The sequence below is a fragment of the Musca autumnalis genome, unplaced genomic scaffold, assembly GCF_047663935.1.
Source record: "Musca autumnalis isolate F117 unplaced genomic scaffold, ASM4766393v1 scaffold_3, whole genome shotgun sequence".
In the NCBI taxonomy this organism is placed as follows: Eukaryota; Metazoa; Arthropoda; class Insecta; order Diptera; family Muscidae; genus Musca; species Musca autumnalis.
The window spans coordinates 25,773,197-25,785,962 of NW_027411866.1; the positions used below are offsets into that span (position 1 = coordinate 25,773,197).

Sequence of the window (12,766 nt, forward strand, 5' to 3'; positions counted from 1 at the left end):
AGGGATTCTTTGTATGCGACCAGAGGGAGTTCTTTATAGGCGACCAAAAGAGGGACTTTGTAAGCGATCAGAAGGGAGTCTTTATATTGGGAGACTTAATACCCGACCTGAAGGGATTCTTTATAGACGACCAGAAGGGAGCCTTTATGGACGACCAGAAGGGAGTTTTTATAGGCGTCCAGAAGGAAGAATTTATGGGCGACCAGAAGGAAGTCTTTATAGGCAACCAGAAAGGAGACTTTATAGGCAACAACAAGCGATTCTTTGTATGCGGCCACAAGAAAGTTTTCATAGGCGTCCACAAGGAAGTCTTTATAGCCGACCAAAAGGGAGACGTTATAGTCGACCAGAAGGATACTTTGTAGGCGGCCAGTAGGGAGACTTTATAGGCGACAAGAAAGGATTCATGGTATGTGACCAGAAGGGATACTTTGTATTCGACCAGAAGGAAGTCTTTATAGGCGACCAGAAGGGAGACTTTGTAGGCGGCTTGTAGGGAATCTTTATAGGCGTCCAGAAGGAAGTCTTTATAGGCAACTAGAAGGGATTCTTTGTAAGCGACCAGAGGGTGTTCTTTATAGGCGAGCACAAGAGAGACTTTAAAGGCGACCAGAAGAGGGACTTTGTAAGCGACCAGAAGGGAGTCTTCATATGCGTCCAGGAGGAAGCCTTTATAGGCGACCAGAAAGGAGGTTTAATACGCGACCTGAAGGGATTCTTTACAGACGACCAGAAGGGAGTCTTTATGGACGACCAGAAAAGAGGCTTTATAGGCGGCAAGAAGGATATTTTGTAGGCGGCCAGTAGGGAGACTTTATAGGCGGCCAGTAGGGAGATTTTATAGGCGGCCATTAGGGAGACTTTATAGGCGACAAGAAGGGATTCTTTGTATGTGACCAGAAGGAAGTCTTTATAGGCGACCAGAAGGGATTCTCCATAGGCGTCCAGAATGAAATCTTTATAAGCGACCAGAAGGGAGACTTTATAGGCGACCAGAATGAAGTCTTTATAGGCGACCAAAAGAAAGACGTTATAGGCGACCAGAAGGAAGCTTTGTAGCGGCCAGTAGGGAGACTTTATAGGGGACAAGAAGGGATTCTTTGTATGCAACCAGAAGGAAGTCTTTATAGGCGACCAGAATGAAGTCTTTATAGGCGACCGGAAGGGAGACTTTATAGACGACCAGAAGGAAGTCTTTATAGGCGACCAGAAGGAAGTCTTTATAGGCGACCAGAAGGGAGGCTTTATAGGCGACAAGAAGGGATTCTTGTATGCAACCAGAAGGAAGTCTTTATAGGCGACCAGAAAGGATACTTTGTATGCGACCAGAAGGAAGTCTTTATAGATGACCAGAAGGGAGACTTTATAGGCGACAAGAAGGGATTCTTTGCATGCGACCAAAAGGAAGTCTTTATAGGCGACCAGAATGATGTCTTTATAGGCGACAAGAAGGAAGTCTTTATAGGCGTCCGAAGTCTTTATAGGAGACCAGAAGGAAGTCTTTATAGGCGACCAGAAGGGATACTTTGTATGCGACCAGAAGGAAGTCTTACAGGCGACCAGAAGGGAGGCTTTATAGGCGGCAAGAAGGGATTCTTGTATGCAACCAGGCGTCCAGAAGGAAGTCTTTATAGGCGACCAATGGGAGACTTTATAGGCGACCAGAAGGGAGACCTTGTAGGCGGCTTGTAGGGAATCTTTATAGGCGTCCAGAAGGAAGTCCTTATAGGCGACCAGAAGGAAGTCTTTATAGGTCTTCTTTGTATGCGACCAGAGGTAGTTCTTTATAGGCGACCAAAAGAGAGACTTTATAGGCGACCAAAAGAGGGACTTTGTAAGCGACCAGAAGGGTGTCTTTATATGCGGAGACTTAATACCCGACCTGAAGGGATTCCTTATAGACGACCAGAAGGGAGTCTTTATAGTCAACCAGAAAGGAGACTTTATAGGCAACAACAAGCGATTCTTTGTATGCGACCAGAAGGAAGTTTTCATAGGCGTCCACAAGGAAGTCTTTATAGCCGACCAAAAGGGAGACGTTATAGTCGACCAGAAGGATACTTTGTAGGCGGCCAGTAGGGAGACTTTATAGGCGACAAGAAATGATTCATGGTATGTGACCAGAAGGGATACTTTGTATTCGACCAGAAGGAAGTCTTTATAGGCGACCAGAAGGGAGACTTTGTAGGCGGCTTGTAGGGAATCTTTATAGGCGTCCAGAAGGAAGTCCTTATAGGCGACCAGAAGGAAGTCTTTATAGGCGACCAGAAGGGAGACTTTATGGGCGACAATAAGGGATTCTTTGTATGCGACCAGAGCGAGTTCTTTATAGGCGACCAAAAGAGAGACTTTATAGGCGACCAAAAGAGGGACTTTGCAAGCGACCTGAAGGGAGTCTTTATATGCGGAGACTTAATACCCGACCTGAAGGGATTCTTTATAGACGACCAGAAGGGAGCCTTTATGGACGACCAGAAGGGAGTTTTTATAGGCGTTCAGAAGGAAGAATTTATGGGCGACCAGAAGGAAGTCTTTATAGGCAACCAGAAAGGAGACTTTATAGGCAACAACAAGCGATTCTTTGTATGCGACCAGAAGGAAATTTTCATAGGCGTCCACAAGGAAGTCTTTATAGCCGACCAAAAGGGAGACGTTATAGTCGACCAGAAGGATACTTTGTAGGCGGCCAGTAGGGAGACTTTATAGGCGACAAGAAAGGATTCATGGTATGTGACCAGAAGGGATACTTTGTATTCGACCAGAAGGAAGTCTTTATAGGCGACCAGAAGGGAGACTTTGTAGGCGGCTTGTAGGGAGTCTTTATAGGCGTCAAGAAGGAAGTCCTTATAGGCGACCAGAAGGAAGTCTTAATAGACGCCCAGAAGGAAGTCTTTATAGGCGACTAGAAGGGATTCTTTGTAAGCGACCAGAGGGTGTTCCTTATAGGCGACCAAAAGAGAGACTTTAAAGGCGACCAGAAGAGGGACTTTGTATGCCACCAGAAGGGAGTCTTCATATGCGTCCAGGAGGAAGCCTTTATAGGCGACCAGAAGGGAGGTTTAATACGCGACCTGAAGGGATTCTTTACGGACGATTCTTTATGGACGACCAGAAAAGAGGCTTTATAGGCGGCAAGAAGGATATTTTGTAGGCGGCCAGTAGGGAGACGTTATAGGCTGTCATTAGGGAGACTTTATAGGCGACAAGAAGGAAAACTTTATGGGCGATCAGAAAGAAGACTTTATAGGCGGCAAGAAGGGATTCTTTGTATGTGACCAGAATGAAGTATCTTTCGGCGACCAGATGGGATTCTCTATAGACGTCCAGAATGAAATCTTTATAAGCGACCAGAAGGAAGTCTTTCTAGGCGACCAAAAGGAAGACGTTATAGGCGACCAGAAGGATACTTTGTAGGCGGCAAGTAGGGAGACTTTATAGGCTGTCATTAGGGAGACTTTATAGGCGACAAGAAGGGATTCTTTATATGTGACCAGAATGAAGTCTCTTTAGGCGACCAGAAGGGATTCTCTATAGACGTCCAGAATGAAATCTTTATAAGCGACCAGAAGGAAGTCTTTCTAGGCGACCAAAAGGAAGACGTTATAGGCGACCAGAAGGACACTTTGTAGGCGGCAAGTAGGGAGACTTTATAGGCGATAAGAAGGGATTCTTTGTATGCGACCAGAGGGAGTTCTTTGTAGGCGACCAAAAGAGAGATTTATAGGCGTCCAGAAGAGGGACTTTGTAAGCGACCAGAAGGGAGTCTTTATATGCTTCCAGGAGGAAGCCTTTATAGTCTTTATAGACGACCAGAAGGGAGTCGTTATGGACGACCAGAAGGGAGTCTTTATGGGCGACCAGAAGGAAGTCTTTATAGGCGACCAGAAAGGAGACATTATAGGCGACAACAAGCGATTCTTTGTATGCGACCAGAAGGAAGTTTTCATAGGCGTCCACAAGGAAGTCTTTATAGCCGACCAAAAGGGAGACGTTATAGGCGAACAGAAGGATACTTTGTAGGCGGCCAGTAGGGATTCTTTGTGTGTGACCAGAAGGAAGTCTTTATAGGCGACCAGAAAGGAGACATTATAGGCGACAACAAGCGATTCTTTGTATGCGACCAGAAGGAAGTTTTCATAGGCGTCCACAAGGAAGTCTTTATAGCCGACCAAAAGGGAGACGTTATAGGCGAACAGAAGGATACTTTGTAGGCGGCCAGTAGGGATTCTTTGTGTGTGACCAGAAGGAAGTCTTTATAGGCGACCAGAAGGGATACTTTGTATGCGACCAGAAGGAAGTCTTTATAGGCGACCAGAATGAAGTCTGTATAGGCGACCAAAAGAAAGACGTTATAGGCGACCAGAAGGAAACTTTGTAGCGGCCAGTAGGGAGACTTTATAGGGGACAAGAAGGGATTCTTTGTATGCAACCAGAAGGAAGTCTTTATAGGCGACCGGAAGGGAGACTTTATAGACGACCAGAAGGAAGTCTTTATAGGCGGCCAGAAGGAAGTCTTTATAGGCGACCAGAAGGGAGGCTTTATAGGCGACAAGAAGGGATTCTTGTATGCAACCAGAAGGAAGACTTTATAGGCGACAAGAAGGGAGTCATTATAGGCGACCAAAGGGAGACTTTATAGGCGACCAATAGGGAGACTTTGTAGGGGGCTTGTAGGGACTCTTTATAGGCGTCCAAAAGGAAGTCCTTATAGGTGACCAGAAGGGAGACTGATAGGTAACCAGAAGGGAGTAGTTGTACGTGTTTAAAGGCGACCACAAGCGAGTTTTTAGAGACTTCCAGAAGAGGGTCTTTATAGGCTACCAGAAGAGGTTCTTTATAGGCGAGCAGAAGGGAATCTTTATAGGCGATCCAAAGGGAATATTTATAGACGGCTGGAGGGGAATCTTTATAGGAGAACATAAGGGAGTCTTTATAGGCAACCAGAAGAGAATCTTTATAGGCGACCAGAAGGAAATCTCTTTATGCGACCAGAAGGAAGTCTTCATAGACGCCAGAAGGTATTCTTTGTATGGGATCAGAAGAGAGTTATTGTAGGCGACAAGAAAGGAGTCTTTATAAGCGATCAAAAAAAAAAAATAATCTTTACAAACTATGAGAATTTCTATTAAACCCCTCGCAGTCGTGTATACTGCTGGTCCTTAAACTCTATTCTTTTTTCATTCTTTCTTTATTGTGTTTATTTTCTTTATTGTGTTCATTTGTAATTTGCTAACCTCCATTAATTGTCATGAAATCTAAAAACGAACACTTGTCATGTAACGCCCACCACATCAGCCTCCCCTGCTCTCTTATAAGCACACTAGCAAGTGCCCGCTACTTCGTATGCGGAAAGGAAAAATGTGTATAAACAATATTTAATACGGGAATGGTGAATACTGGAGATTCTGTTGTACTAAGACCTATTTTATTACCAATATTTTTTCGATTGTAGTCAGAATTTACAAAAAAAAAAAAAAATTGCCCTATCGCATCCCTACACAACTACCATAATTTTTATATCGAATTTCCAAAACTACGTATCATATTGCAAATTTTAGATTTGACTCCTGGTTTTAACCCTTCACTAACACAGCATTCCCTTCCAGTACGAATTTCCAAATACTAAACTTTATTTCACCCCTTCACAACAACAATCCCGCACATTTACAATGCAAGGTTCTAGCTTTAGCGGTTTCGCCCAGAGCCCGAATAGGTCCGTTAAACTTTCGGCATTCAAAATGGTCATGAATGTCCACGTTTTCGTATATCCCCATATAACGGTATCTCTCGACTTAGTGTATTTTTAAAGAAGAACAAATCTATATTGTCCAATTATCTTTAAATTTAGACCTTGAATACTCAGAGGATATAGAAGTTTAATTTAAAAAATCTCCAATTCAATCCACGTTTATTAGAAGAGATATTTTGAAGATTTAGAGTATTTTGAAGATCTTCGGCACATTTTCCAACTGAAATACGGAATTTGTGGCATGAAAGGTTAGAAAAACTTTTTTACAAAAAATTTTACTTAATGTGCACGGGTATGTCCACCGTATATAACGGAAAATTTTTTGGAGGCATTTCCAATTTAGGTTTTTTTATTATCAGGGGGTAAATAACTTCTAGTTAACAAAATTGTCGCATTGGATCACGTTTTCAAGTTAACATACCAAAGCGGTCAGAACAAAAACATTTTTGAAAAGATACTTCACGTTTGACTACTTAATTTCAGTCCACTATTTAGAAACGCCTTGGCGTTAAGATCAAATCAATGGAACAATATTCAGTACAATTTTTCAAACTCTCTCTAATTTTAGAGTGATCTTCATAACAAATATTTTTCCATTTCGTATTTTTTGTACAAATAGCATATTTCCAAATTATATAATCCCAGCTTTTATTATTTAACTGTTTACACAATGCCAAAATGGTTTTGGTACCAACATGTTACCCAACTTTTCTTACACATAGGTAAACGTTTCAAAAATTACTTCCTTATATTCAACTTATATCCTAACCCCAATTCACTTTTCCAGCTTTATCCGTTCCTCTGAAACCCATTATAGTACTATTTAGTACTTTTTGTATAAATAAGTACGAATTTTCAAAACCTCCTCCCTACCTCCACTCTAAACACCAATTGCTAATCTAATACCGAATTTCAAAATTCCAGTTCTACCCTTTACAAAATCACAAATTGTGCAAAATTCTATACCATATAGCAAATACCAAAAGGTACCAAATTTTGTACCATTTAGCACTTTTCGTACACGAATTTTAATTTAATTCGAATTTCCAAAAACCTTTCTTTTTACTCTCCATCAGTGACCTTAATTCCAAATTTCAGGATTCCAGCTCTATTCGTTCACCCAAACCAAATTGTACTAAATTTAGTACCATTTATTACATTTCGTACACTTATAGTTCGAATTCCAAAAACTTTCATTTTTACTCTTCATTAGTGATCCTGATTCCAAATTTCAGGATTCCAGCTCTATCCGTTCACCCACATCCAAATTGTACTAAATTAAGTACCATTTAGTACTTTTCGTGCACTTGTAGTTCAAATTTCCAAAAACCTTTCTTTGTTACTCTCCATCAGTGACCCTAACTTCAAATTTCAGGATTCCAACTCTATCCGTTCACCCAAATCCAAATTATACTAAATATAGTACCATTTAGTTCTTTTCGTACCTTTATAAAACCTTTACAAAAACCTTACATTGTTACTCTTCATTAGTGACCCTCATTCCAAATGTCTGTATTCCAGCTCAATCCGTTCACCCAAATCAAAATTGTACAAAATTTAGTACCATTTAGTACTTTTGGTACCCTTATAGTTCGAATTTCCAAAAACCTTTCATTGTTACTCTTCATCAGTGACCCTCATTCCAAATGTTTGTATTCCAGTTCTATCCGTTCACCCAAATCCAAATTGTACTAAATTTTGTACCATTTAGTACTATTCGTGCAGTTATAGTTCGAATTTCCAAAAACCTTTCCTTAATTCCAAATTTCAGGATTCCAGCTCTATTCGTTTACCCAACCCCAAATTGTACTAAATTTAGTACCATTTATTACTTTTCGTACACTTATAGTTCGAATTCCAAAAACTTTCATTTTTACTCTTCATTAGTGATCCTGATTCCAAATTTCAGGATTCCAGCTCTATCCGTTCACCCACATCCAAATTGTACTAAATTAAGTACCATTTAGTACTTTTCGTGCACTTTTAGTTCGAATTTCTAAAAACCTTTCTTTGTTACTCTATATCAGTGACCCTCATTACGAATTTCAGGATTCCAGCTAAATCCGTTCACCCAAATTTAAATTGTAGTAAATTTAGTACAATTTAGAACTTTTCGTGCACTTATAGTTCGAATTTCCAAAAACCTTTCATTGTTACTCTTCATCAGTGACCCTCATTCCAAATGTCTGTATTACAGCTCAATCCGTTCACCCAAATCAAAATTGTACTAAATTTAGTACCATTTAGTACTTTTCGTACCCTTATAGTTCGAATTTCCAAAAAACTTTCATTGTTACTCTTCATCAGTGACCCTCATTCCAAATGTTTGTATTCCAGCTCTATCCGTTCACCCAAATCCAAATTGTACATAATTTTGTACCATTTAGTACAATTCGTGCACTTATAGTTCGAATTTCCAAAAACCTTTCTTTGTTACTCTCCACAAGTGACCCTAATTTCAAATTTCAGGATTCCAGCTCTATCCGTTTACACAAATCCAAATTGTACTAAATTTAGTACATTTCGTACACATAAGTACGAATTTCCAAAATCACCCTCATGTCTCAATCCTACACTTCAACAGTAATCTTAATTCCAAATTTCAGGATTCCAGCTCTATCCGTTTACCCAAAATCCAAATTGTACTATATTTAGTACCATTTAGTAATTGTGGTACACAAAAGTACGATTTTCCAAAACCACCCTCATTCCTCAATCCTACACTTTAAAAGTAATCTTAATTCCAAATTTCAGGATTCCAGCTCTATCCGTTCACCCAAATCCAAATTGTACTAAATTTAGTACCATTTAGTAATTTTCGTACACATAAGTACGAATTTCCAAAATCACCCTCATGTCTAACTCCTACACTACAACAGTAATCTTAATTCCAAATTTCAGAATTCCAGCTCTATCCGTTCACCCAAATATAATTTGTACTAAATTTAGTATCAATTAGTACTTTTCGTACACATTAGTACGATTTTCCAAAACCATTTAATTACATCAACTCCACTTCCCAACCTTGATTTCCATACCAAATTCCATGATTCTAGCTATATCCGTTCAAAATATACAATTGCTACTAAATTTTGTAAGTTTTAGTACTTTTCGTACACTTGGAGGTCGAATTTCCAAAAACCCTTTAGTACATCTTTCTAGATCTCCATCAGTTACACTCGTTCCAAATTTCAGAATTCTAGCTCTTACCGTTTGCCTAATACAAAGGGTACCATATTTAGTACCTTTTAGTACTTTTCGTACACTTCTGGGTCGAATTTCCAAAAACCCAGCCTTATCTCACCCCTACACACCAACAGCAACCTACACCCAAAATTTCAACTTTCTAGCTTCAGCTTCAGTCAGTCAGTCAGTGAATACCTCACCTCACTGCTCTTTTATATATATAGATACCCCCAAATAAATGTCCTTGAAATTCCGTTTTCCCCCAAAAACACATTTTGTTACAAACTGTACATAATTTTTAAAATTTTATATAAAATTGGTATTAAAATTTTGAAACGCATACATACTTACGTATGTTTGTACATTCATTCATACTTACAATAGTGAGTATATTGGACTCCGCATTCCATTGCCTTCCTGCTTGTCTATTAATCAGCAATTCTAGCAATTATACTATATGTGGACACACACACAAAAGTGCTTCAGCAATAATTCGACCGCCGCCACATCAGCCGCCACCGCCGCCATCATTATCGCTACCACATGAAAAGCTCTCTTCTGGCCATGGAGCATAGCCACCAACATATCCACAATATTATTAGAGGGTATTAATATTTGAATAACATTTCACGTTTTCAACGAACTAACCATCCGTGAATATGGATGCTTCAATCATTAGATGGCAAAGGCATCACTATATCACAGGGGCTCCCCCAAATATAACTCCCATACCCACGTCCAATTATCCCTTTTTAACTTTGATACAGCCTTTGGCCAGGCCACAATGGAAAGATTCCAATAGCATTTTTTCCTTTCCATTTTACAAAATATTTTGCTTATCGCTATAGTATGGAAATTTTCACATATATATACGTAAAACATGTGTGTGTGTGTGCTCCATCTTGTAATCAAGAGTAACGATTTTCAAAATTTCAAGATACAATTTCTACGAAAAATAACGTCGGGTGATGATGATGATTACGCCGACCACTAATGCCTACACACGTTCATTAGATATGTAAATGGATGAGCATGTGAGTGAATGAATGCGTGTGTGTGTTTGCCCGGACATCCTTTGCCAATATACTCACACACACATATCCACATTGATACAAGTACAAGTTTTGGTACACATTTATTGCTGAAACGTCAAAAATTTTTAATTTAATATGAATTTTTCGTAAAAGGCCAAACGCCAAACAATAACACGAATGGTAGCAGCAACAACAACAAGGAGAACATGAGGGAGGAGGTGGAGACCACTTCTAACAAGAACAAAACACCACAAAGCAATCAATGTAAGATATGTGGCTTTGAGAGTCTGCAGGCCAAAATAAACCACACATAACGCTTAACTTACTTGTTATGTGATGGAGGGAGGAACAAGAGGAGGGGAAGGGGAGAGATTTAAATTGCCTTCGATTTTTGGTTTTTGCATTTTTAATAGGAAGTGGAGTGGTAAGCGATAATGGTCAAGAAGGGGCGATCAGAAGGGGGTCTATATAGGCGGTCAGAAGGAAGTCCTGAAGGGATTCTTTATAGAAAATCAAAAGGGCAACTTAATAGACTATCAGGAGAGAATACTTATGAACGGCCAAAGAGGGGTCTTCATTGAGACCATAGGGGACATTTATGGATTTTTTAAATATTTTTTTCAAGGACGTGGATTTTTTAAATAGTTTTTTCCAAGGACGTGGATTTTTTAAATAATTTTTTCCAAGAACGTGGATTTTTTAAATAATTTTTTCCAAGGACGTGGATTTTTTAAATAATTTTTTCCAAGGACGTCGATTTTTTAAATAATTTTTTCCAAGGACGTGGATTTTTTAAATCATTTTTTCCAAGGACGTCGATTTTTTAAATAATTTTTTCCAAGGACGTGGATTTTTTAAAAAATTTTTTCCAAGGACGTGGATTTTTTAAATAATTTTTTCCAAGGACGCGGATTTTTTAAATAATTTTTTCCAAGGACGAGGATTTTTTAAATAATTTTTTCCAAGGACGTGTATTTTTTATATAATTTTTTCCAAGGACGAGGATTTTTTAAATAATTTTTTCCAAGGACGTGGATTTTGTAAAAAATTTTTTCCAAGGACGTGGATTTTTAAAATAATTTTTTCCATGGACGTGGATTTTTTAAAAAATGTTTCCAAGGACGTGGATTTTTTAAAAAATTTTTTCCAAGGACGTGGATTTTTTAAATCATTTTTTCCAAAGACGTGGATTTCTTAAATAATTTTTTCAAGGACGTGGATTTTTTAAATTATTTTTTTCAAAGACGTGGATTTTTTAAATAATTTTTTCAAGGACGTGGATTTTTTAAATTATTTTTTCAAGGACGTGGATTTTTTAAATAATTTTTTCCAAGGACGTGGATTTTTTTAAACATTTTTTCCAAAGACGTGGATTTCTTAAATAATTTTTTCAAGGACGTGGATTTTTTAAATTATTTTTTCCAAAGACGTGGATTTTTTAAATATTCTTTACAAGGACGTGGATTTTTTAAATATTCTTTACAAGGACGTGGATTTTTTAAATAAATTTTTCCAAGGACGTGGATTTTTTAAATAATTTTTTCCAAGGACGTGGACTTTTTAAATATTCTTTACAAGGACGTGGATTTTTTAAATAATTTTTTCCAAGGACGTGGATTTTTTAAATAAATTTTTCCAAGGACGTGGATTTTTTAAATATTTTTTTCCAAGGACGTGGATTTTTTAAATAACTCTTTCCAAGGACTTGGATTTTTTAAATAATTTTTTCCAAGGACGTGGATTTTTTAAATAAATTTTTCCAAGGACGTGGATTTTTTAAATATTTTTTTCCCATGACGTGGATTTTTTAAATAAATTTTTCCAAGGACGTGGATTTTTTAAATAATTTTTTCCAAGGACGTGGATTTTTTAAATAATTTTTTCCAAGGACGTGGATTTTTTAAAATTTTTTTCCAAGGACGTGGATTTTTTAAATAATAATTTTTTCCAAGGACGTGGATTTTTTAAATAATTTTTTCCAAGGACGTGGATTTTTTAAATAATTTTTTTCCAAGGACGTGGATTTTTTAAATATTTTTTTCAAGGGCGTGGATTTTTTAAATAATTTTTTCCAAGGACGTGGATTTTTTAAATAAATTTTTCCAAGGACTTGGATTTTTTAAATATTCTTTACAAGGACGTGGATTTTTTAAATATTCTTTACAAGGACGTGGATTTTTTAAATAATTTTTTTTAAGGACGTGGATTTTTTAAATATTCTTTACAAGGACGTGGATTTTTTAAATAATTTTTTCCAAGACCGTGGATTTTTTAAATATTCTTTACAAGGACGTGGATTTTTTAAATAATTTTTTCCAAGGACGTGGATTTTTTAAATAACTTTTTCCAAGGACGTGGATTTTTTAAATAACTTTTTCCAAGGACGTGGATTTTTTAAATAATTTTTTCCAAGGACGTGGATTTTTTAAATAACTTTTTCCAAGGACGTGGATTTTTTAAATAATTTTTTCCAAGGACGTGGATTTTTTAAATAACTTTTTCCAAGGACGTGGATTTTTTAAATAACTTTTTCCAAGGACGTGGATTTTTTAAATAATTTTTTCCAAGGACGTGAATTTTTTAAATAATTTTTTCCAAGGACGTGGATTTCTTAAATAATTTTTTCCAAGGACGTGAATTTTTTAAATAATTTTTTCCAAGGACGTGGATTTCTTAAATAATTTTTTCCAAGGACGTGAATTTTTTAAATAATTTTTTCCAAGGACGTGGATTTCTTAAATAATTTTTTCCAAGGACGTGAATTTTTTAAATAATTTTTTCCAAGGACGAACATTTT

General features: G+C 37.5%; 1 protein-coding gene across 1 annotated transcript in view; it reads left to right on the forward strand.

Annotated features, from left to right (window-relative positions):
- Nucleotides 1-12,766, forward strand: part of zld (zinc finger protein zelda) — a 162,103-nt gene that overhangs the window by 18,218 nt on the left and 131,119 nt on the right. The gene's annotated exons all lie outside the window — the stretch shown is intronic.